Below are 24887 nucleotides of genomic sequence, written 5' to 3' on the forward strand. Positions count from 1 at the left end.
AATCAGTGCGTATGGACTGCGTATTCTTAAAATTACAATTAATTCCAGTTTTTTAAAAGAAAATCATCTTCATTGGTAGTATTTTGCCTGAGCAAAAAGTAAAAGTCAATCCAATATTGACACTAAAAATAAGTAATATTATTAATAAAAACAAATGTGCTAGTGTAACTGTCTCACAGTGTCTGTAGAAAGAAAAACAGAATCAATGATTTGAGTCTACGTCTTCAGAAATGTCGTACTGACCTCAAAATTTTAACTCTTTCTCTCTCCATAGTTGCTACCAGATCTGCTGAGTTTCACCAACACTTTGCTTTCATTGCTGGTTTCCAGCATCAGCATTTTACTTTTATTTATGTTAATGAAGCAGACTGAGAAACTAAATCCAAATGAAAGCAAGCAAGGATACCTTTATATACAACTGACATGCTAATTATACTTTGAAACATATTTCAGATACACGAGTTGCTCCGAGAAACAGATCTAGAATATCAGACCATGAAGCTTATGAACATGAAGGTAAATAAAAGTGCTATACATTTGAGTTTTAACTTGTGTGTTATTAATAAGCAATCTCTTTTCTAATCAACTCAATTATTTTCAAGAAGGCACTGCTCTGTGTCGTTTATAACTGCAACTGGATGAACATTGGAGAGCAGTACATTCTCTCTTGCCTTCTCAGAGCAGTTGAATTTGTGATGCAGAGTTTAAAGGGAAGGTAGTAGGCAAAGGGAAAAAGTGGATTAGATTTGAAACGTAATTGTGGCCTGCAACTTTGTAAATTCATGTGCCCTATTAACGACTCCAAGCACCTACTCCTTGATTAGAGACAGGTGTTCATTAGTTCTGTGTGTACCAGTTTGTACTACACAAAGAAAAAACAGGTGCCCTGGGGAGATTATTTGAAGATGTACATGTAAGGCTAGGGTAAAACTGTTGGAGACAAAATGGGAGGTGAGGAAATCAGTAAGCAACTACTGGAGGTGCAGAATGTGACATCAGTGGCAAGTGAAGATGGATTGAAATAAGGTTTACACGAGACACTCCAGTCTCCAGTTTACAGAAACACACGCACACACACACTCCAATAGACCCATACACTCACGCAGACCCTCCCTCGTACACAAGCTTTCTCTCATACGCTCACACATACGCTCCCACAGTCACACAAGCACCCTTTCACAGACTTATACCCTTTTACACTCACACTCACATACATACACATGCTCTCTCACAGACACTCATACCTCCACCCACCCCCCCAAACGCGCACACCCACATATAGGTTTGTGGGGTGAATTTGTATTTGCAGAATTACATTTTATTTTGCTCTAAAATTGCTTAAATCCATGTCAAGATTCTGTAAATCTGTTTTTTAGATTAGAATCAGTCTGAACTATGGGGCACAGACAGCCTCACACGGGGCACCTCACACCTTCAATGCACTATCTGGGCCAACATGGCACCTATTGTTAAAGTTCACTTGAGAATGTAACTTTAAGAAAGTTCTGAAACCAACATGCCCATTCTAAAAGATGAGAGACTTAATAAACAGTCCAGATCTTTTTCAATATATAATTTCAGTTACATCACACTGTAAATTTTTGCTATAAATTCTGTGTCCTACGATCTTATATTCCACAACCATCTGATGAAGGAGCAATGCTCTGAAAGCTAGTGCTTCCAAATAAACCTGTTGGACTATAACCTGGTGTTGTGTGATTTTTAACTTTGTACACTCCAGTCCAAACTGGCACCTCCAAATCATGAAATAAGATTGCATTCATTAGAGACATGTCAAAAAAAAAGGAGAGAACACTTGAGTGCGCAGAGTTTCCTGAATTAAAATGCAGTTCTGGTTCTCCTCACCTCAATGCTTTCTCATCAGGTGAGCAGCAAATTAGTTGCCGGGGTTGTACATGCAGTTAAGTTCTTAAATCAAATGAAGAAAGCTTATCAATAGGGCTAGTCCTTACATCACTTAAAAGCAAACAAGGGCCATAAATCCTAATTGCCATACAAGCGTGTCATAACATGCCTAAGCAGTTGATGTTAGGATATGCACCGGCCTCACCACATCCTCATCACACATCACTTGCAGTTAACCACTTTGGAGTGTGCCAACACCTTGCATTGAAATGCTGCTGCCATGCTGTTTGCACACAAGGAAAGGTCCCCATTGATACCACATTGATTCAGGTGGCAACTTCTGACTGGCAGGGTCTGGTGCCATGAACTTCACATGGTGGTCCTGTGAAATAAAAGGACCCTTGTCCACCATCCCATACATTCTGGTATCTGGGATATCTGACATAATGAGATGAACAGAGGAGAATTGTATGAAATAATTGGAGAAACCCTCCTTGAAACTCCCAAAAATTGACATTTAACCAGGATTTGGCAAAAGACAGCCCAGCAAAAGTACATTCACCCCTGTTTTCACATCTGTTCAGCAAACTAATCTTAATGCAAAGAGTTGGGATATTTAAAAATACATTTTCATATAAAACTGTTATTATGGATGATACATTTATTCTCAAAAATATCTAATTTTCATTGGAATTAATTTTTGCATTGTTTAATAATGGGTAATGGTCTTTGTTGCTCATTTTATTGAAATGGGCAGCCAGAGAAAGTGGTTGAGGCAGGTACAATAGCATCATTTAAAAAAACATTTAGATAGGTACATGGATGGGAAGTGTTTAGAGGGATATTGACCAAATGAGAGCAATTATTGTATGACTGTATCCCAGAGTGACAAGTTAGAACTCTAATAAGTCACATTTATCAAGCAACTGTATAGCAGTTGTTTTCATTGAGAGATTTGACAAAAATAGAGATAAGCTATGTTTCTGTGACTTACCTGATACTAGTTAAACTACAATGGAAACATATTTCAACTGCAGAAGGTACTCCTGCATGGAGTTAGAGAATCAAATCCTAACCCTTATGACCAAAAAGGTACAAAAACGTGTAGATTACTTATAAATAGTTTACAGCAATTTCTCATTTGCAATCGACTTAGTTATATTTAAGGAGCTATTGCTCTGTGTCCTTCACATGTGCCGTTGGATGGACATGGTGTGAGCAGTGCTATTTATCCTACAAATGAATGACAGGTCAATGCAGCTTAATTTTGCTGTTCAAGGTGCCTGAGAAGAGCTACCTGTGAGAAGAGGAATGAGGGTAAAATCTGCAAGTACCCTGTAGTTTGTGCCTTGCAGCCTTGTTATTTTCCATGCTATCTACCAACAGTGGCCATTATTCACTCCTCCACTGGGGACCTGATGTTGTCCTTACCCTACGTTGGTGTTCCTCTGTGTCCCACATATTGTGTACCAATTTGTCCCATAAAAAGGAACAAAAATGTTAATAGAGGCCTAAAATGATAAAAGATATAAGCAAGTTTAAGGTACTGTGAACATCTGACAAATTAAAGATATGGGAGGGAAGAGAAGTAACAGAGTGATTGTATGGGGTGTGGACTATACCAGGAGCAGCAGGTAGATATGAATTGCAAAGTGTTAACAACACATAAAAACATGGGTGAAGTAAATTGAAAAAGAAGGCTTGAAAATGTAGAACTGCCTCAATCAAAAAGAAATTATTTGCCTCCCCCTCCACCTCAACACTTCCTTGCCAACTGAACAGTCAAATATATACCCTGATCTTAATGGGAGCTGACCTCTTTTAATCTAATTAGGAAAGGAAAATAATAGGAGCTGGTCCTTGCTTGACTGAAGGTATGTTGTAGTTGAGAGCATGTTACTGGAAAAGCACAGCAGGTCAGGCAGCATCTGGGAAGCAGGAAAATTGATGTTTCAATTTTCCTGCTCCTCAGATGCTGCCTGACTTGCTGTGCTTTTCCAGCAACACAGTCTCAACTCTGATCTCCAGCATTTGCAAACCTCACTGTCACCTTAAGGTATGTTGTAGTCAATCTCTAGGGATGTTATTGCACACCTCTGGAGCATATGGGATCTGAAGCTTGGCTTTCTGGTTCTGAGGTAAGGACAGAATGATTGCACAAGCGACCCCATCTTACCAAAGGTTCATGAAAAATGCATTTAATTGTTCATGCACTTATTTAGGATCAAACTAAAACATTCTTCCGAGAGTTGGAAATTTATTTTAATAGAATGGAGTAGATTTTCATGTAGAACTGATGTTATGGATGGGATGGTTGTTCTAACAATGTTTGATTCCACGCATTCATACAATGATGGGCACCAGTGTTGGCTTAGTAGTTAGCACTGCTGCCTCACAGTGCCTGGGATCCAGATTCAGTTTCAGCATTGGTGACTGTGTAGAGTTTGCGTGTTCTCCCAGTGTCGGCATAGCTGGGGCCCGTGCGGGTGCCCATGGCTACTCCTTTGCTTTGGAGGAAGTGGGAGGATTGGAAAGGGAAGTTGTTCAGGGTGAGGACCAGTTCAGTCAATCGAAGGAGGGTGTCGTTGTAAGGGTACTGGTTGGTACGGCGGGAAAGGAAGAAGCGTAGGGCTTTGAGTCCTTCGTGATGGGGTGTGGAGGATTACAGGGACTGGATGTCCATGGTGAAGATAAGGCATTGGAGACCGGGGAAGCGAAAATCATGGAGGAGGTGGAGGGCGTGGGTGGTGTCCCGAACGTAGGTGGGGAGTTCATGGACTAAGGGGGACAGGACCGTGACGAGGTATGCAGAGATGAGTTCGGTGGGGCAGGAGCAGGCTGAGACAATGGGTCGGCCGGAGCAGTCAGGTTTGTGGATTTTGGGCAGAAGGTAGAAACGGGCGGTGCCGGGTTGTGGGACTATGAGGTTAGAGGCGGTGGATGGGAGATCCCCTGAAGTGATGAGGTTCTGGATGGTCTGGGAGATGATGGTTTGGTGGTGGGAGGTGGGGTCATGGTCAAGGGGGCAGTAGGAGGAGGTGTCCGTGAGTTGGCGTTTAGCCTCAGCGGTGTAAAGGTCGATGCACCAAACTACTACTGCGCCTTCCTTGTCTGCCAGTTTGATAGTGAGGTTGGGGTTGGAACGGAGGGAGTGGAGGGCTGCACGTTCCGAGGGTAGGAGGTTGGAGTGGGTGAGAGGGGTGGAGAAGTTGAGGCGGTTAATGTCGCGGCGGCAGTTGGCTATGAAGAGATCGAGGGCAGGTAAGAGGCCAGCACGGGGTGTCCAGGTGGATGGGTTGTGTTAGAGGCTAAGTAAAAGTCGTGGACCCAGTACTGATCCTTGTGGCACTCCACTGGTCACAGACCTCCAGTCTGAAAAACAACCCTCCACCACCACCCTCTGTCTTCTACCTTTGAGCCAGTTCTGTATCCAAATGGCTAGTTCTCCCTCTATTCCGTGAGATCTAACTTTGCTAATCAGTCTCCCATGGGGAACCTTGTCGAACGCCTTACTGAAGTCCACATAGATCACATCTATCGCTCTGCCCTCATCAATCCTCTTCGCTCCTTCTTCAAAAGCTCAATCAAGTTTGTGAGACATGATTTCCCACGCACAAAGCCATGTTGACTATCCCTAATCAGTCCTTGCCTTTCCAAATACATGTACATCCTGTCCCTCAGGATTCCCTCCAACAACTTCCCCACCACCGAGGTCAGGCTCATCGGTCTATAGTTCTCTGGCTTGTCTTTACCGCCCTTCTTAAACAGTGGCACCACGTTTGCCAACGTCCAGTCTTCTGGCACCTCACCTGTGACTATCGATGATACAAATATCTCAGCAAGAGGCCCAGCAATCACTTCTCTAGCTTCCCACAGAGTTCTTGGGTACACCTGATCACGTCCTGGGAATTTATCCACCTTTAACCATTTCAAGACATCCAGCACTTCCTTCTCTGTAATCTGAACATTTTTCAAGCTGTCACCATCTATTTCCCTATAGTCTATATCTTCCATATCCTTTTCCACAGTAAGTACTGATGCAAAATATTCATTTAGTATCTCCCCCATTTTCGGTGGCTCCACACAAAGGCCGCCTTGCTGATCTTTGAGGGGGCCTATTCTCTCCCTAGTTACCCTTTTGTCCTTAATATATTTGTAAAACCCCTTTGGATTCTCCTTAATTCTATTTGCCAAAGCTATCTCATGTCCCCGGTTTGCCCTCCTGATTTCCCTCTTAAGTATACTCCTACTTCCTATATACTCTTCTAAGGATTCACTCAATCTATCCTGTCTATAACTGACATATGCTTCCTTCTTTTTCTTTACTAAACCCTCAATTTCTTTAGTCATCCAGCATTCCCTATACCTACCAGCCTTCCCTTTCACCCTGACAGGAATATACTTTCTCTGGATTCTTGTTATCTCATTTCTGAAGGCTTCTCATTTTCCAGCCGTCCCTTTACCTGCGAACATCTGCCTCCAATCAGCTTTCAAACGTTCTTGCCTAATTCCATCAAAATTGGCCTTTCTCAAATTTCGAACTTCAACTTTTAGATCTGGTCTATTCTTTTCCATCACTATTTGAAAACGAATAGAATTATGGTCGCTGGCCCCAAAGTGCTCCCCCACTGACACGTCAGTCACCTGCCCTGCCTTATTTCCCAAGAGTAGGTCAAGTTTTGCACCTTCTCTAGTAGGTACATCCAACTACTGAATCAGAAAATTGTCTTGTACACACTTAAGAATTTCCCCTCCATCTAACCAGGAATATCCTCCCTCAGCACAGCTGTAATTCTATCCCTTATCAAAAATGCCACGCCCACTCCTCTCTTGCCTCCCTTTCTATCCTTCCTGTAGCATTTGTATCCTGGAACATTAAGCTGCCAGTCCTGCCCATCCCTGAGCCATGTTTCTGTAATTGCTCTGATATCCCAATCCCATGTTCCTAGCCATGCCCTGAGTTCATCTGCCTTCCCTGTTAGGCCCCTTGCATTGAAATAAATGCCATTTAATTTATTAGTCCTACCTTGTCCCTGCCTTCCCTGACTGTTTGACTCACTTCTGTTCTCAGTTGTACCCATCTGAGATCGAACTCTTTCCTCACTATCTCCCTGGGTCCCACCATCCCACCTTACTAGTTTAAATCCTCCCAAGCATTTCTAGCAAATTTCCCTGCCAGGGTATTCATCCCCTTCCAATTTAGGAACAATCCGTCCTTCTTGTACAGGTCACTTCTACCCCAAAAGAGATTCCAATGATCCAAAAATGTGAATCCTTCTTCCATTTCCCAGCTCCTCAGCCATGCATTCATCTGCTCTATCCTCCTATTCCTGCCCTCACTAGCTCATAATACTGGGAGTAATCCAGATATTACAACCCTTGAGGACCTCCTTTTTAAATTTCTGCCTAACTCTCTGTAATCACCCTTCAGAATCTCAACCTTTTCCCTTCCTATGTCGTTGGTTCCAATATGGACAATGACTTCCTGCTGGCCCCTCTCCCCTGTGAGAACATTCTGCACCCTCTCTGAGACATCCTTGATCCTGCACCAGGGAAACAACACACCATTCTGCTTTTTCTCTGCTGGCCACAGAAATGTCTGTCTGTACCTCGGACTACAGAATCCCCTAACACAATTGATCTCTTAGAAGCCAACGTACCCCTCGTTGCATTAGAGCCAGTCTCAATACCAATAGCTGTTCATGCTACGTTCCCTGAGAATCTGTCACCCCCTACATTTTCTAAAACAGCATACCTGTTTGAAATGGGTATATCCATAAAAGCCTCCTGCACTAGCTGCCTACCTCTCTTACCCTTCCTGGAGTTAACCCATCTATGTGACTGTATCTGAGACTTTCCCCCCCTTTCTATAACTGCCATCCATCACATACTGTTGCTTTGGCAAATTCCTCATCGTTTCCATCTCTCTCTCCAATCAATCCACTAGATCTGATAAGATTTGCATCCAACAGCATTTATGGCAGATATAATCTGCAGTAACCCTTAAACTCTCTTTAAACTCCCACATCTGACAAGAAGTCCACTGCAAAGGCCATTTTTGCTCTTTCGCAATCTACAGACCCAGACCAACACCATCTTATTCCTCTACAAACACTGCCCCAGGTTAAATTAATAATTATGGGTTATATTTTAAGTTTAATCAAGAGACTTATCTCCAAAAACATAATCAAGAAAGAACCCACTATACTCACTACTGCAGCCTTTCTCTTGGACAGACTTAAAACAACAATTAACTTTTCTGATTCTGTGCTGTGAACTTTGCCCAGCAGTTCCTCCAAGATTAGTTGTGAATTTCACTGTTTGTTAATTTTCCCAGATGCACTCCGATGTCCAGCGATTCACGAATTCAAACAGCAAAGGCGGTAACTGTGCAGGTTGTCTCTCTCTCTCCTGCACTGTCCTCACCATGTGCTTCCTTTGTCTGCTCTTCTCCCTTTTAAAACTGCTGTTGTTTTGACTTTTTTTCCAAAGTTCCAAAACAATGCAACAGCATATAAAACAATAATTACTGCTCTTGGAATTTGAGGAAATCACCTCCAACACCTAAAATACCTCAAAAAAAGGAGCAGTTCTTACAGCCAGAAATTTTTCCCATCCTCCATTTTGGATTACCCAGAATCCAACTCTGCTAGCAACTTTGTTAGCAGTAATGTGTACCATGACTATTGGCTGTTCACCTTCCCCCCACTAGAATGTCTTGAAGCTGCAAAATTGGCCGTGGCATCTGAGAGGCAACATAATACATATATTCTGTAGTATCATTTGCAGCTACAGAAATGTTTATCTATTCCCCATATAGTTGAAACCCTATTGCTGTAGTATTCCCAGTTTATTCCTCCTCACCAATGCAGCAGAACCACACATGGTGCAACATATCTGACTATTTCTAGTTTTCTCAGAGGCTATTCCCCCAGAATCCAGAATGGTATACTGTTTTGCAAGTGAATGATCACTGAGAACTACTGAACTGCCTGCCATCAATGGGCAGTGCTGCTTGATCAAAGAAGTGAAGTGGAGGGTAGGGATTAAATCAAAAGAGTTGAAGGGGGAAATAAAGCATATCACACCCTTTCACTTTTTAAATTGTTTTCTTCTTCACTGACTGTGGCCCAGCCAGCACAGAGTCAGTGCCCTAGCCCCAGGAGATTTAGAATCACACTCTTTCATTTTTTTTTGGTGGTAGCTGCTTGTGCAGCTGAACACAGTTCAAACTAAAGGAAAAACTAACACACATAAAAAATAATAAAGAAAACCAAAAAGAACAAATATCCTCTCTGGAAAAAGAGAAGAAGAAAGAAACGCCCCTCCTCCAAAACACAGACTAGCAGCAGGAACACATTGACTGTGACACCAGCCAGCTCAGAGTCAGTCCCCAAACTGAGGAGATTCTGAATCCCCTGTTAATTTTTTTACTGAGGGGGCTGTACATCTCCTGTTTATATAATTTTTTCCTTACCCCTGTACTACCGCCTAACTGCAGTAGTGCATATTTTTCCCCAGCACCCTGTGTGCAGGTGTGGGATACAGTGAAGAACAACAGGCATGTAAGTCTTTATTTGTGTTCCACCACCAGGAAGAAAGGAAACACCTGAGTGGCCAGTGACAAACAATGCCGTTCTCATCAAAGGGCAATGTAGCGTGATCAAAAAATTGAAGGAGAGGGCATGGTTTAATTCAAAATGGAGTTGGAGGAGGAAATAAAGCTTTCAATTTTTTGTCTTTTTTTTTCTTTTTCTTCACTGACTGTGGCCCAGCTAGCACAGTCAGTGTCCTAGCTCCTGGAGATTTAGAATCACATTCTTTCATTTTTTTAATTCTGCATCCTCTGTTTATATATTTTTTCTTTCTTTTTTTACATGGTCAGTGCCCTAAACTGAGGAGACTCTGAATCGCCTGTTTTTGTTTTATCTTAACCACACACTACGGCCTAACTGCAGAAGTGCGTATATTTTCCCCAGCACCCATGCTGTGTTTGTGCAGGTGTGAGACACAGTGAAAGACAACATGGGTACAAATCTTTATTTAATTTCCACCACCAGGAAGAAAGGAAACACCTGAGTGGCCAGTGACAAACAGTGCCCTTCATATCAAAGGGCAATGCGATCAAAAAAAGTGAAGGGGAGGTCAGGGATTAAATCAGAATATAGTTCGAGGGGGTAAATAAAGCACATCAGACCCTTTCATTGGTCTGATGTTGTCAAAAACAATAAATTCAACCTTAACTGGGTTTTAACTGTTCTCAATTATAACCAATTGGTCTCAATTCAAATTAATTCCAATGTAACCAATTAATTTATGGCCAGTTGGTTTCAATTGGTCAAAACTCAGGTATCCATTTAACAACCAATTGTTACATGTATCTATTTTGTAACAGCCTGTCTCCCACAGTTCCATTTGGGCAGCTGAACCCGCATTTCAAATTCAGTCCAAAATTCTTAACACACTCTCTTATTTTAATGGGAACGTACACTCCCCCAACATCCCCCACCTCCACCCTTTAAGAAAAACAGGAACCATCATAATGAAAAGATGGCTTCATTTTTTTCTCCCTAATTCTTAATACCATTATTATGAAATATATATGTCATTAATCTAAGGTGTACCTCTCATTTTAATTCTGCACATGTATGTAACTTTGGAATTGATATGCTCCAATCTTATTTACAGCTTTTCTCTTAAATCTGTGGTAACATATCTGCAATCTTATTTTTACGATCCGCAACATGTCAATTAAAACTCTGTAACATAAGACTCCAACAAAATAGTCTCATACTTGTGTCATTGAATCTTTCCAAAAATGTGAAAGGGTTGTCATGTGTGTACACAACTGTCTCTGACACATTGTTCATCACGTAAACATTAAAATGTTATAAGGCCAGTATTAAACTCAATAATTCTTTTCTGATGGTGGAGTATTTGCTTTGGTGGATATTGAATTTCTTTGAAAAGTAGTCAACTGGCCATTCAATTCCATCATCATCTTCCTGCAACAGTACAACTCCAACCCGTATATCGCTAGCATTGATTGCAACTTTAAAGAGTTTCAAAAAATTTAGCATAGCTAAAACTGGTGTGGTAGTTAATATGGCTTTTAAAATCTGAAATTCCTCCTGGCATTCTTCTGTCCACTGAAATTTCATGTTCTTCTTTAGTAAATCTGTCAGTGGTGCCACCACACTGCGGAAGTGTAGAACAAACTTTCGGTAGAATCTGCTCAGTCCCAAAAATCAAAGTATCTCTTTCTTCGAGGGTAGTTGTGGAAATTCCTCAATGGCCATCAACTTCTTGTTCCTTGGGGTCATCCTTCCATTTCCGATGTTATGTCCCAAGAACATCGCTTCTTCCTTTGTGAAGTCTGTTTTCTTTAAGTTTATTACCAATTTTGATTTTCATAATCGTTCAAAGAGTTCTGCCAACTATACCATGTGATCTTTCCACGAATAGCTAAAAATCAATACATTGTCGAGTTAAATTGCACAATTTTGATATAAGTTTGCTCACTGAGCTGGAAGGTTCATTTTCAGATGTTTCGTCACCATACTAGGTAACATCATCAGCGAGTCTCCGGTGAAGTGCTGGTGTTATGTCCTGCTTTCTATTTATGTGTTTAAGTTTCCTTGGGTTGGTGATGTCATTTCCTGTATTAGTGATATCATTTCCTATCCTTATCTCAGATGGTTGTAGATGGGGTCCAAATTGATGTGTTTGTTAGTCGAGTTCTGGATGGAATGCCATGCCTCTAGGAATTCTCGTGCATGTCTCTGTTTGGCTTGTCCTAGGATGGATGTGTTTTCCCAATCAAAGTGGCATCCTTCCTCATATGTTTGTAAGGATACTAGTGATCTTTTTTTTATGCTGTGTGATCAAAACAGTGAAGGGAGGATAGGGACTAAATCAAAATAGAGTTGGAGGGAGAAATAATACACTCCACTCCCTGCGGCGCCCACCTCCCCCTGAACAACTCCAGGGTGTTGGTGGACACCGCGTGCTCCTTCTCCAAGGACACCCGGGCTCTAACGTAACCCCAGGATACTAGTGATAGTGGGTCATGTCTTTTTGTTACTCGTTGATGTTCATATGATGCCTAGTTTTCTGCCTGTTTGTCCGATGTAGTGTTTGTTACAGTTCTTGCAAGTTATTTTGTAAATGATGTTCGTTTTGCTTGTTGTTTGTATGGGGTCTTTTATGTTCATTAGCTGCTGCTTTACTGTGTTGGTGGGTTTGTGGGCTACCATGATGCCAACAGATCTGAGTAGTCTGGCAGTCATTTCTGAGATGTTTTTGATGTAGGGGAGAGTGGCTAGGGTTTCTGGATGCCGTTTCTCTGCTTATATAGGTGGACTATGTTCATTCGGTATCTGTTGTTTTTGAATACGCTGTATAGGTGATTTTCCTCTGCTCTTCAGAATTTCTTCTGTGAAGCATTATGTGGTGGCTCATTGAAATAATGTTCTCATGCAACTTCATTTGTGGGTGTTGAGGTGATTGCTTCTGTAGTTTAGTTGTTTTCCAGTAGATAGAGTCATAGAGATGTACAGCATGGAAACAGACACTTTGGTCCAACCTGTACATGCCGACCAGATATCCCCACCCAATCTGGTCCCACCTGCCAGCACCCGGCCCATATCCCTCCAAACCCTTCCTATTCATATACCCATCCAAATGCCTCTTAAATGTTGCAATTGTACCAGCCTCCACCACATCCTCTGGCAGCTCATTCTATACACGTACCACCTTCTGCATGAAAAACGTTGCCCCTTAGGTCTCTTTTATATCTTTCCCCTCTCACCCTAAACTTATGCCCTCTAGTTCTAGACTCCCCGACCCCAGGGAAAAGACTTTGTCTATTTATCCTATCCATGCCCCTCATAATTTTGTAAACCTCTATAAGGTCACCCCTCAGCCTCCGATGCTTCAGGGAAAACAGCCCCAGCCTGTTCAGCCTCTCCCTATAGCTCAAATCCTCCAACCCTGGCAACATCCTCGTAAATGTTTTCTGAACCCTTTCAAGTTTCACAGCATCTTTCCGATAGGAAGAAGACCAGAGTTGCACACAATATTCCAACAGTGGCCTAACCAATGTCCTGTACAGCCTCAACATGACCTTCCAACTCCTGTACTCAATACTCTGACCAATAAAGGAAAGCATATCAAATGCCTTCTTCACTATCCTATCTACCTGCGACTCCACGTTCAAGGAGTTATGAACCTGCACTCCAAGGTCTCTTTGTTCAGCAACACTCCCTCAGACCTTACCATTAAGTGTATAAGTCCTGCTAAGATTTGCTTTCCCAAAATGTAGCACCTCGCATTTATCTGAATTAAACTCCATCTGCCACTTCTCAGCCCATTGGCCCATCTGGTTTGAAGTTTCCCATTGGCTGTTCGCTGTACTGTGGCATCTAGGAATGGCAGTTTATTGTTGTTTGCCTCCTCTTTTGTAAATTTTATGCCAGTAAGGGTGTTATTGATGGTCTTGAAGGTTTCCTCTAATTTATTTCGTTTAGTCATGTCAAATGTGTCATCCACATAGCGGATCCAAAGTTTGGGTTAGATGGTTGGCAGAGCTGTTTGTTTGAGTTTCTGCATTACTATCTCTACTAAAAACTCTGATATCGGACATCCTATGGGTGGTCCGTTGATTTGTTTGTGAGTTTTGTTATTGAAAGTGAAGTGGGTGGTAAGGCAGAGGTCCACTAGCTTGATGATGTTGTCCTTGCTGATGAAGTTGGTGGTGTTTCGTGAATGTGTCCTTGGTTCTTCTAATAGTATAGTCAATGTTTCTTTGGCCAGGTGGATGTTGATGGATATGAACAGGGCTGTTACATCAAAGAAGACCATTATTTCATCCTCTTCTATCTTGGTGTCTTTGATGGGGTTCAGGAATTCTTGAGTACAGTGAATGGAACAGTGCGAGTCTTCTACTAAAGTTTTAGTCTTTGGTGTAGCTTCTTGGCTAATCTGAACATTGGTGTTCCAGGTAGCAAGACTATGGGTCTGAGGCAGTTGTCCTATTTTGTGAATTTTGGATAATCCGTAGAAGCATGGTGTGTTGGATCCTTCTAGTTTCATTTTTTTGGAAGTCTGCGTTGTTTAATTCTCAAGATTTCTGAAGTTTTTTGAGTAAGGCTGTGATTCAGTTCTCTGGTTGTGGGGTTGGGTCAGTATCTGCAAGCAGTGCGTTCGCTTTCTTAATGTAGTCTGTTTGGTTTAAAATCACTGTCAAGCTTCCTTTGTCTGCAGGTAGGATAGCGATGTTTTTATCTTTAAGTCTTTCTAGTGCTTTCCTTTCTTTTGTATTGAGTGTGTTTTCTTTCTTTTTCCTACTGAATGTTGGTGGGAGAGTCTGTCTAGAGAACTGAATCATAGCCTTCCTCAAAAAACTTCAGAAATCCGGACAATTTGGTTCTATTCGTGTGTGGTTGGCAACATTAGAAACAACACTGAAAGACAACAAACTCACAGAAGAAACCCAAGTAACCATCAGACACAGTTACTATTCACTTTCAATAACAAAACCTACAGACAAACCAACAGAACACCCATGGACTCTGATATCAGGGTTCTTTGCAGAGGCAGCAATGCAGAGACTTGAACAAACAGCTCTGCCAACCATCCAGCCCAAACTTTGGATCAGTTATGTGGATGACACCTTTGTCATCACTAAACAAAACAATTTAGAGGAAAATTTTGAGCCCCTTATCTGACAGCACTGCAAATATCTCACTAACTCTGCTTACCAGCTTAATCTGAACAAGCATTATGCACAAGTTTTCTGGCTACTCTGTCTATCCAAGTTTTCAAATGAAATAAAAAAGTCTGCCACATTTTGATGAGAAAAATGTTGAAATGTTTCAACATGTTTGAATAACTCCCTACCTTGTCCCTTCATCTCCATCCTGTTACTTTGACTTTCCTGACTAATTTGCAACTTCTGAAGTTCAAATTCTCTCTCTTTTTGCTCAGCCAAGAACCTTCTCTCTTCCTTTCTTTATCTTTTAACTCAAGCAGCTTCATCTACAATTGAATTTTAGCCATTTTCAAAGATTTTAATGACCTTTCCAGCACTTTTAAATGTTGAGCTATTTTGGTAATAACCTCATTTTTTTTTGGACACACAGGCATTTCCAACTCCAGATTGTTTGTCAACTGCAGCAGGTTTTCCTTGCTCACCTTTTATAAAACTACCAGTCACTTCTTTCACCCCCAGAAAACATTTAGTAGCAAAAAGTGCCATTTCTCTCATTTTCTCCTAGTTGTCTAGCATCTGCAGTCCTCACTTTCTCCTCACTTTTAATCTAACCAACTACAAGTAGCCAAAATTAAACAGATTTTTTTCACCTGAGTTTTATTTAAATTTATCTAATGTGTCTTTAAATCTGCTTTCCTCCTCCAAATCTGTCCAAATCCCCCTATATCTGTCTAAACCTGTCCAATCACCAGACGAGCCTCCAAACTGTTACAATGCTCCTGTTAATTAAAACCAAACACCCAGAAAAGCTCACCTTGTCTCGTATTCTGTTAAAATGTGACAGAGACTCCTAATTTCCACTATTTTTTAAAAAAAGCAACTTATTTTTCTAACAGAGCACTAACCAAAACTATTAACAAACTGAACACTCTTTCCCTTAACTGAACACAATCAAATTAACATCCTGTTCCAATAACACAATTATTAAACATTACATTAATTTAATCTCAAATCCACATAGTCTCTGTCTTCTCTGCTGTCTTCAGTCTTCCAATTGCTGATCTCCCTGAGTCATCTTCTTTCTTTTTACTGCGACTATGTTTTACTTCAAATTCACTTCAAAGTTCAGAAAACACTCTCTATTTTAAAGAGAACATACATTCATTCAACTTCGCAATACATGCAAGTAGCTTCAGCAGGTTGACACTTCATTTTCAAGTTTGCCTGGTGCTGCTCCTGGCGTGCTCTCCTATACTCTTCAATGAACCAATGTTGATCCCCTGGCTTCATGGTCATGGTTGAGGAGGGACATGCTGGGCCATGAGGTTACAGATTGTGCTGGACTACAATTCTGCTGCTCTTGATGGCCCACAGCATCTCATGAATGTCCAGTCTTAAGTTGCTAGATATGTGTGAAGTTCATCCTATTAAGCACAGTGATAGCACCACACAACATGATGGAGGACATTCTCAATGTGAAGGCAGGATTTCACTTCCACAATATTATGCAGTGGTCACTCTTATTGACTGTGTTATGGACAGATTCATCTGCAGCTGGCAGATTGGTAAGGATGAGGTCAAGCATGGTTTTCTCTCTTGTTGATTCCCTCACTATCAGCTGTAGTCCCAGTCTAGCACCTATGTCCTTTAGGATCTGACCAGCTCAGTTAGTAGTATTGCTGCCAAACTACTCTTGGTGGTGAGGGACATTGAAATTCCCCCATCCAGAGTATGTTTTGTGCCATTCTCATTCAACTTGGTGGAGTACTGATTCATCTAGCGGGACAGGACATATCCAGTGATGGTGGTTGTGGTGTCTGGGACATTGTCATTAAAGTATACTTCAGTAAGTATGACTATGACTATGTGAGGCTGTTGCTTGACTAGTCTGGCACTAACCCCCAGATGTTAGTAAAGAGGACTTTGCAGGGTTGACAGTGCTGTTTCTGCTGTTGTCTTTTCCAGTGCCTGGGTTGCTGCCAGGTAAACTGTCTAGTTTCATTTCTTGAGACTGTAGTAATTGGTATAATTGAATGGCTTGCTAGGTCACTTCATAGGGCAATTGAGAGTCACATGTTGGTGACTTTGCTGTGGGTCTGGAGTCACATGTTAGCCAGACCAGGTGAGGAAGACAGATTTCTTTCCCTGACGACATTAGTGAACCAGATGGGTTTTTACTGACAAATCAACAATGGTTTCATGTTTATCTGTAGATTCTTAGTTCCAGATTTTTATTGAATTTGAACCTCAGACCCCAGAACATTAGCTGAGTTTCTGAATTAATAATCTAGCAATAATATCACTAGGGCATCGCCTCCTCCACATAGACAGAATAGCATCTGGAGTACTGAGCAGCTGGGAATTAAATATGACACCAGTGTGAACGTTCCAAAGTCCTGATGTCGGAGAATTGTCCTATTCCAAATCAAGGCCACAAACAGACCATGTGAAATTGATGAATACTGGTTTATTTCTCACGATATCGTGGGGAGGAGAAATTGACTGGGCTGATACAAAACAGACACTTTGCACAGTAAGTCAAGGACTCTCCTCCCTGAGCTTCAGATGCAGACAGTTCTTATAGGGTTACAGTAGTGAAATGTTAATTACAAGTCAATGCAGTTTCGATTACAGTTAATTGAAAACAATTGCTTGTCCAGCAGTATCATTCAGTTAACAATTGTGACAGGAGGTTTAGCTAATTTGCAGAAATAGGTGCTAATGGCTGGCATCCTGGGTTCAATAGGTCCCTAGGGTAGTGTTCATTCTTGTCAGGTATCTTGGTGCCACCTAGTCTGCGTGGGCTTTGTCGGGATTGAGTAGCTGGGGGGACAGGGAATGTCCTCAGGGTTTCAGGAGCAGTGATACTATTGTGAGGTAGGAAAACCAGTTAACAGATCATCTAGGTTGCGTATTCCTTCAAGGTAAAAACAATGACTGCAGATGCTGAAAACCAAATACTGGATTAGTGGTGCTGGAAGAGCACAGCAGTTCAGGCAGCGAAATCGACGTTTCGGGCAAAAGCCCTTCATCAGGAATAAAGGCAGTGAGCCTGAAACGTGGATGCTGCCTGAACTACTGTGCTCTTCCAGCACCACTAATCCAGTATTGCGTATTCCTTCAGTCAGGAAAGGACTGAATGAGGTAATGTCTCGTTTCACTGTTAGTTCCTGAGCTGAGTGTAGTCAAGGTGAGCTGCCAGTGGCATTATGGGTAGGCTTTGTTTGGATATGAACAGACCTGGTTGCGTGAGCAAGTGGTGTGCAGGCAGAGTGGTTTTTCTCCCACATCTGACTCTCCTACCAAACAATTCCATAATCCAGATACCATATAGTCCAGCTGCATAATTACTGATCTAAAAGTAAAGAAAAGGTGATATGCGCAACGACGGACTAGCCAAAAATGGACAAAAGAACCGTTACCATGTAGAACAAGTATATGACATTAGAAACCAGCAGCTCCAATTTCTGAACAGGAATACTTTTTTTTTGTCTTAATATGTATTATCAAAGAATCTTACGTAGCTCAGAAACCAAATATCTTTATCAATGGAACTTGATTCAGCAATTAGAAGACACAAGTCTCAGAAGCATATTTGCTTAATAAGAGAGCATTTGTGCAACTCAACATTTATTACATTGGTGTAGAACAACTTTTCACCATTGAGATTAGAACAGACTACTGAGTTCTACCACCCACTGACTCCCATAGCTACCGGGATTACACCTCTTCCCACCCTATCTCTTGCAAAAATGCCATCCCGTATTCCCAATTTCTCCGCCTCCGCCGTATCTGCTCCCAAGAGGACCAGTTCCACCATAGGACACACCAGATGGCCTCCTTCTTTAGAGACCGCAATTTCCCTTCCCACATGGTTAAAGATGCCCTCCAACGCATCTCGTCCACATCCTGCACCTCCGCCCTCAGACCCCACCCCTCCAACCGTAACAAGGACAGAACGCCCCTGGTGCTCACCTTCCACCCTACAAACCTTCGCATCAACCAAATCATCCACCGACATTTCCGCCACCTCCAAAAAGACCCCACCACCAGGGATATATTTCCCTCCCCACCCCTTTCCGCCTTCCTCAAAGACCGTTCCCTCTGTGACTACCTGGTCAGGTCCACACCCCCCTACGACCCACCCTCCCATTCTGGCACTTTCCCCTGCCACCGCAGGAACTGTAAAACCTGTGCCCACACCTCCTCCCTCACCTCTATCCAAGGCCCTAAAGGAGCCTTCCACATCCAAAGTTTCACCTGCACATCCACCAATATCATTTATTGTATCCATTGCTCCCGATGTGGTCTCTTCTACATTGGGGAGACTGGGCGCCTCCTGGCAGAGCGCTTTAGGGAACATCTCCGAGACACCCGCACCAATCAACCAAACCGCCCCGTGGCCCAACATTTCAACTCCCCCTCCCACTCTGCCGAGGACATGGAGGTCCTGGGCCTCCTTCACCGCCGCTCCCTCACCACCAGACGCCTGGAGGAAGAACGCCTCACCTTCCGCCTCGGAACACTTCAACCCCAGGGCATCAATGTGGACTTCAACAGCTTCCTCATTTCCCCTTCCCCCACCTCATCCTAGTTTCAAACTTCCAGCTCAGTTACTGCCTCCTTGACTTGTCCGACCTGCCTATCTTCTTTTCCACCTATCCACTCCACCCTCTCCTCCTTGACCTATCACCTTCATCTCCTCCCCCACTCACCTATTGTACTCTATGCTACTCTCTCCCCACCCCCACCCTCCTCTAGCTTATCTCTCCATGCTTCAGGCTCACTGCCTTTATTCTTGATGAAGGGCTTTTGCCCGAAACGTTGATTTCGCTGCTCGTTGGATGCTGCCTGAACTGCTGTGCTCTTCCAGCACCACTAATCCAGTACTGAGTTCACAAGTCTGGAAGAATTATTTAATTAATTATTTTATGATTACAGAAGAAGTGTGGACTTGTTGGGCCAAAGGGCCTGTTTCCACACTGTGGGAATTCTGTCATCTATAATATTCAAAATCCTATCTGATATTCTTGACATCATGGCCACAACTACTAAGTTTTAGTGGTCGACTCTTCTTAAGTTAATTCAGCTGTTAAATAAGCAGTAACAAAACAGTCGAGTCACCTTAACTGTCGATAATTAAATTTGATGAAATAATGATGTTAACCAAATAAAGATAAATGGAACAATCACAAGCAATTCAGCCTCAACACAAAGTCAAGAGAAGATTACTTCAAAAACCATCTTATCTGTCAAACAAATTAAGGAAATCAAAGATCTTCCAATAGGAACTAATAGTTAACATCCACAAATACTGAAGGCCATCTTCAGTAAAGAGCATCTGAGAAAATCAAATTAATGTTCCAAAGTGGCAATAAATGTTCTTAAAGAGTTCATCTCTAAAGGACATTCAGGAAGTCAAAAGTCTATCAAAGCTCCAGATTGCAATAAACTTTCCCAAAGTGTTTTGTCCTCGAACAGCAGATTTTCAATCCAACCAATTGTCAGTAATTTAGAGTCAGGCTTGAGTGGAAGCTGAGTATAGATGAATTTACATTACTTAAAAACTACGTAAAGGGTTTAATAATTGCCAAACGAAAAGCTTGAAGAGAGATGTTGTATGATACAGAAAGGGTTAATTGACATCACAAGAAAGCTCTGCCCATCCGGAGATAGAAAATCGTTTCTGGGAGAGGAAGAGCTTGGAACCAGAATTCTCGTTGTACACTACTATTTCTCATGAGAGGAGGAAAGTGCTTCAGTGATTGTCCCTGGTTCTAACATGTAGCCAGACAAGTAATTTGTAGTTAATCCTAAATTGAACCTGATCATTTCTGAGATAATTGATTCTCTCAAGACAATGTAACATGTTTCTCTCTAATAAACACGTTAATTGTTTATGAATACTGAACCTTGCTTCTGCCAAAAGTTGGCGTGGGCAACCTTCCCCATATGGGTATCACTAAGATGAATTGACAGCAGTTAATCCAACCAAAAAAATCTTGATGTTGCTGGCTGCTGACACTTTTGAACTTAATTAGAAAAAAAAAGGGCATGGTCTTTTCTCCACATAAAAGGACACAGGCAACATATGAAGCATATTCAAATATCAAGATTTATTTGGCAAATTAAATGTTTCTTCAAGGAAGTAGAATATTGTTTTTATAACATTAGAGCAGGCTTTCATGTAAAACTGTTTTTGTAGATTGGACTATTCTAAAATATATCTAATTTTCAATCACATTGATTCTTTCATTGTAGACTCAGCAACCATCAGGGTAATTTTACATCTGAGTGACAAATTGAAAATGTACTCCATCATTCAACCTAGTCAATACAGATAACATTTCTGCTCTTGCTAAAAAGTAATTTAATAAACTGGACAATAATGAAAGTACAGAAAGCTGCTTTGTTTTCCTTGATGATAATTACAATTCTAAAAATTATCCCAGATAGAAGATACATGCCCAATTCTAGAATTAGAACATAAGATTTTGAAAAATGTTTTGAACCAGAAGGTAAACAAAAATAAGTATACATTTAAGTTAATGTCATTAATAGGCAATTGCTGTTTATTCCCAAATGACATTCTATATGATTATATTTGCACTGTATCCTTTCTGTATGCCATTGGTTGGACATTAAAGGGCAATAATATCTATTCTAAAAGTGAATGGTTGCTCAAAGTAGCTTAACTTTCTAATGCTTCAATTAAGAAATTCTTTGACTTCTCCAACTTAGCACTTCCAAAATCAGTTGAACGCTGAATGTTAAGGGATAGCGAATATACTAGGTACAGAGCATTAAAAACTTGGGACTGTAGATAGTGTAAATGGTGCTTAAAAATTAGGAGGGCAAAGAGAGGCTATGAAATCTCTGGCAAATTCCACGACATTTTATAATGATATTAAGAGATGGGGATTACCAGAGAAAGTGTGGGTCCAAGAGACCACGCAGTCTGCATGGAGCCAGATGATGTGGCTGAGGTTGTAAATGAATATTTCTCATCTGTATTTTCAAAGCAGAAAGACATGATAGTTGGAGATTTCAGTAAGGATGGAACACACAAGATTATTGAGGAGGTATTAGATGTTTTACAGATATTAAAAAGGTACATAAATCCCCAGGGTTTGAAAGGATATATGTCCCAAAGTGCGCTGGGAGTCAAGGGAGGAGTTTGCAAGGGTCCTGGTGATATTTAATACTTCACAGGTGAATATCAAATATCTGAAGATAGCTAATGTGGTTCCTTTATTCAAGAAGGGCAGCAGGAATAGGCCAGGTAATTACAGAGCAGTTAGCCTGACAACAATGGGAGGGAAGTTGTTGGAATGAAATCTGATGGACAGGACTAATCAAGACTTGGAAAGGCAGGGACTAATCGGGAACAGTTTATGAACTTGTTTAAAGGAGGACCTGTTTGACTAATTTACCAGACTTTTACCAGACTATATTGCTGAGGGTAATGCAATTGTGGTTTACATGGACTTCAGGAAGGGCAAAGATAAGGTCCCACATTCTGCCTGGTCCAGAAATTACGATCTCCTGAGATCCAAGGCAAACTGGATTGAAAATTGGCTTGCAAATCAGAGGCAAAATGTGATGGTGGGGCATTATCGAGGTTGGAAGTCTGTGACACAAGGATCACTGCTGGGACCTTTGCTGTAATGTACATTATACTCTCTACATTCACATCCAAGTTGTTAATAATTGAAGTTTGTAGATTACTAAGATTGGTAGTGAGGAGGATGGTTTCAGGCTACAGACTGATATTGGGCAGCTGGTAAAATTGTGCAGAACAATTGCAATTGGAGTTTAGTCCCAATAAGTGTGAGGTGATGCACTTTGGGAGGTTTTAAAAGTGATAAATATACAAAATGTCCCCAAGGAATACTGAGGAATGAAGGGGTGTTGGTGTACAAGTCCAAAAAAGATCAGAACATAGAACCATAGAAATGATACAGCACAGAATGGGCCATTCATCTTATCTTGTCCATGCCAACCAGATGCCCTCTCTAAACTCCTCTTTTGACATGGAGTGACAAAGTGGTCAGCACTGTTGCTTCACAGAGTTAAGGACCCAGGTTTGATTCAAGCCTTGGGTGACTGTGTGGAGTTTGCATATTGTCCCCATATAGGTAGGTTTCCTCCAGGTGCACTGGTTTCCTCCCACAGTCAAAAGATGTGCAGGTTATGTGGATGTGCCATGCTGAATTGCTGGTTGTGTCCAGGGATGTGCAGGCTAGATGCATTAGTCATGAGAAATGCAGGATTACAGTGATGGGATTTGGATGAGATACTCTCAGGGTTAGTGTGGATGGGCCATTTGGCCTGTTTCCACATTTAAGGATTCTATGATTCTATGATCCTGCACATGGTTGGAAGCCCTGCAGCTTGTAGCATTTAAGGTGCAGATCCAGTTACTTCTTAAAGAAATTAAAATAAATAGTTGAGGGTCTCTGCCTCCACCAAACTCAAACAGCGAATTCCAAACACCCATCACCTTCTGCATAATGTTTTTCCTCACATCCCCTCTAATCCTCCTGCCACTTAGCTTGAATCTACGACTGCTGGTTTTTGAATTATTGGCCAAGCAAAACAGGTTCCTCCTGTCTACTCTGTCTATCCCATAATTTTGTATACCCAATCATATCACCTCTCAGCCTCTCTGTTCCAAGTTAAAAACCACACAACACTAGGTTATAGTTCAGCCAGTTTATTTTGAAAGCACTAGCTTTTGGACTGCTGCTCCTTCATCAGGTAGCTGCTTCTAAATAAACCTGTTGGCCTTTCACCTGCTGTTGTGTGATTTTTAACTTTGCTCATCCCAGTCCAATACCGGCTCCTCCACATCTCTGTTCCAAGGAAAACATCTCCAACCTGTCTAATCTCTCCTCAGCTACAATTCTCCAGCCTTGACAACATTCTAATAAACCTTCTCTGCACTCTCTGCAGAACAATTACATCCTTTCTGTTGTGTGGTGGCCAGAAGTGCATATGATACTCCAGTTGTGGCCTCAGTGTCTTATGCAGTTTCATTATTATATTCCTGCTTTTGTATTCTAAACTTCTGCCAAGGAAGGAGAGCATTCCATATGCCTTTTTTATAACCTTTTCTACTTGTACTGATACATATGGGTGCTGTGCACTTCAATACTAAGATCTCACACTTCATCTACCCCTCTCACACAATCCACAACACAACCAATTTGTGTCATCTACAAAATTTCCCAATTGTGCCCCCACATTGAAGTCCAAATTGTTAACATACAAAGTAAAACTGCAGGGATCCCAATACCACTTGTTACATCCTTAAATTTATAATGGCAGCTATTGACCATTACCCTTTGTTTCTTGTTACTTAGCCAACTTTGGATCCAATTCAACACCTTACCTAGTATGGCTTTTACATTTGTTGACCAGTCTGCCGCTTTGGATGTTGTCAAATGCCTTACTAAAATCCATATAGACAACATCCACTGCAATACCCTCATCATTCCTACTTGTCACTTTCGCAAAGAATTCACTCAAACTTGTAAGGCAAGACTTTTCCTTAACAAAACCATGCTGACTATCCCTGACTAGTCTGTACCTTTCTAAGGAACATTTTATCAGATCTCAGGATTGATTCTAACAGTTTGCCCGCCACTGAAGACTATCTGGCCTATAATTGTTTGGCATTTGCTTTGTTCCCTTTTTAAACAACAGAACCAGATTTGCATTCCTCCAGTCTGCCAGTATCCCCTCTGTCTAGTGAAGATTTGAAAACAATCCTCAGAACATCTGCTATTCCCTCCCTGACCTCCTTCAACTTCCTAGGAAAACAACTCATCTAGCCCTGGTAGCTTATCCACTTTCAAGGATTCCAACTCCTTGAACACTTCCTCTCTCGCTATGATTATTTTGTCCAATATTTCACACTGCTGTTCTTGGATTACTACAGCTACATCATCCCTTTCCTTTGTAAACACAGAGACAAAATATTTTTAAAATTCTTCCCATATCTTCTGTAACTTCACACAAATTCCCTTCTTAATCTGATAGGTGCCACTTATTCATTAACTATTCTTTTGCTCTTTATATACTGGTAAAACATCTTTGGTTGAGCTGCCAATTTTGCCCCTTTAGCCAAGTTTCCATTACAGCAGCAACATTGTGCTGCATCCTTAGTTCATCTGCCTTGTTTGTAATATTCCTTATGTTTCAAGTGTTATAGCATCCTGGATTCACATCTACGGCCACAAAGCATTTATCTATACCCTTTACCATTGAATCCCCTATCACTATAGCTCTGCCACTCATTTTCCTC

General features: G+C 41.5%; 1 protein-coding gene across 1 annotated transcript in view; it reads left to right on the plus strand.

The window, feature by feature from the left end:
- Nucleotides 1-24887, plus strand: part of LOC140487662 (uncharacterized) — a 269506-nt gene that overhangs the window by 45731 nt on the left and 198888 nt on the right. The window contains exon 6 of the mRNA XM_072586945.1: nt 454-516. The gene's annotated coding sequence lies outside the window, so the exon portion shown is untranslated. The remainder of the gene's footprint in view (nt 1-453; nt 517-24887) is intronic.

Source organism: Chiloscyllium punctatum, chromosome 17 (genome assembly GCF_047496795.1).
Source record: "Chiloscyllium punctatum isolate Juve2018m chromosome 17, sChiPun1.3, whole genome shotgun sequence".
NCBI classification, from domain to species: domain Eukaryota; kingdom Metazoa; phylum Chordata; class Chondrichthyes; order Orectolobiformes; family Hemiscylliidae; genus Chiloscyllium; species Chiloscyllium punctatum.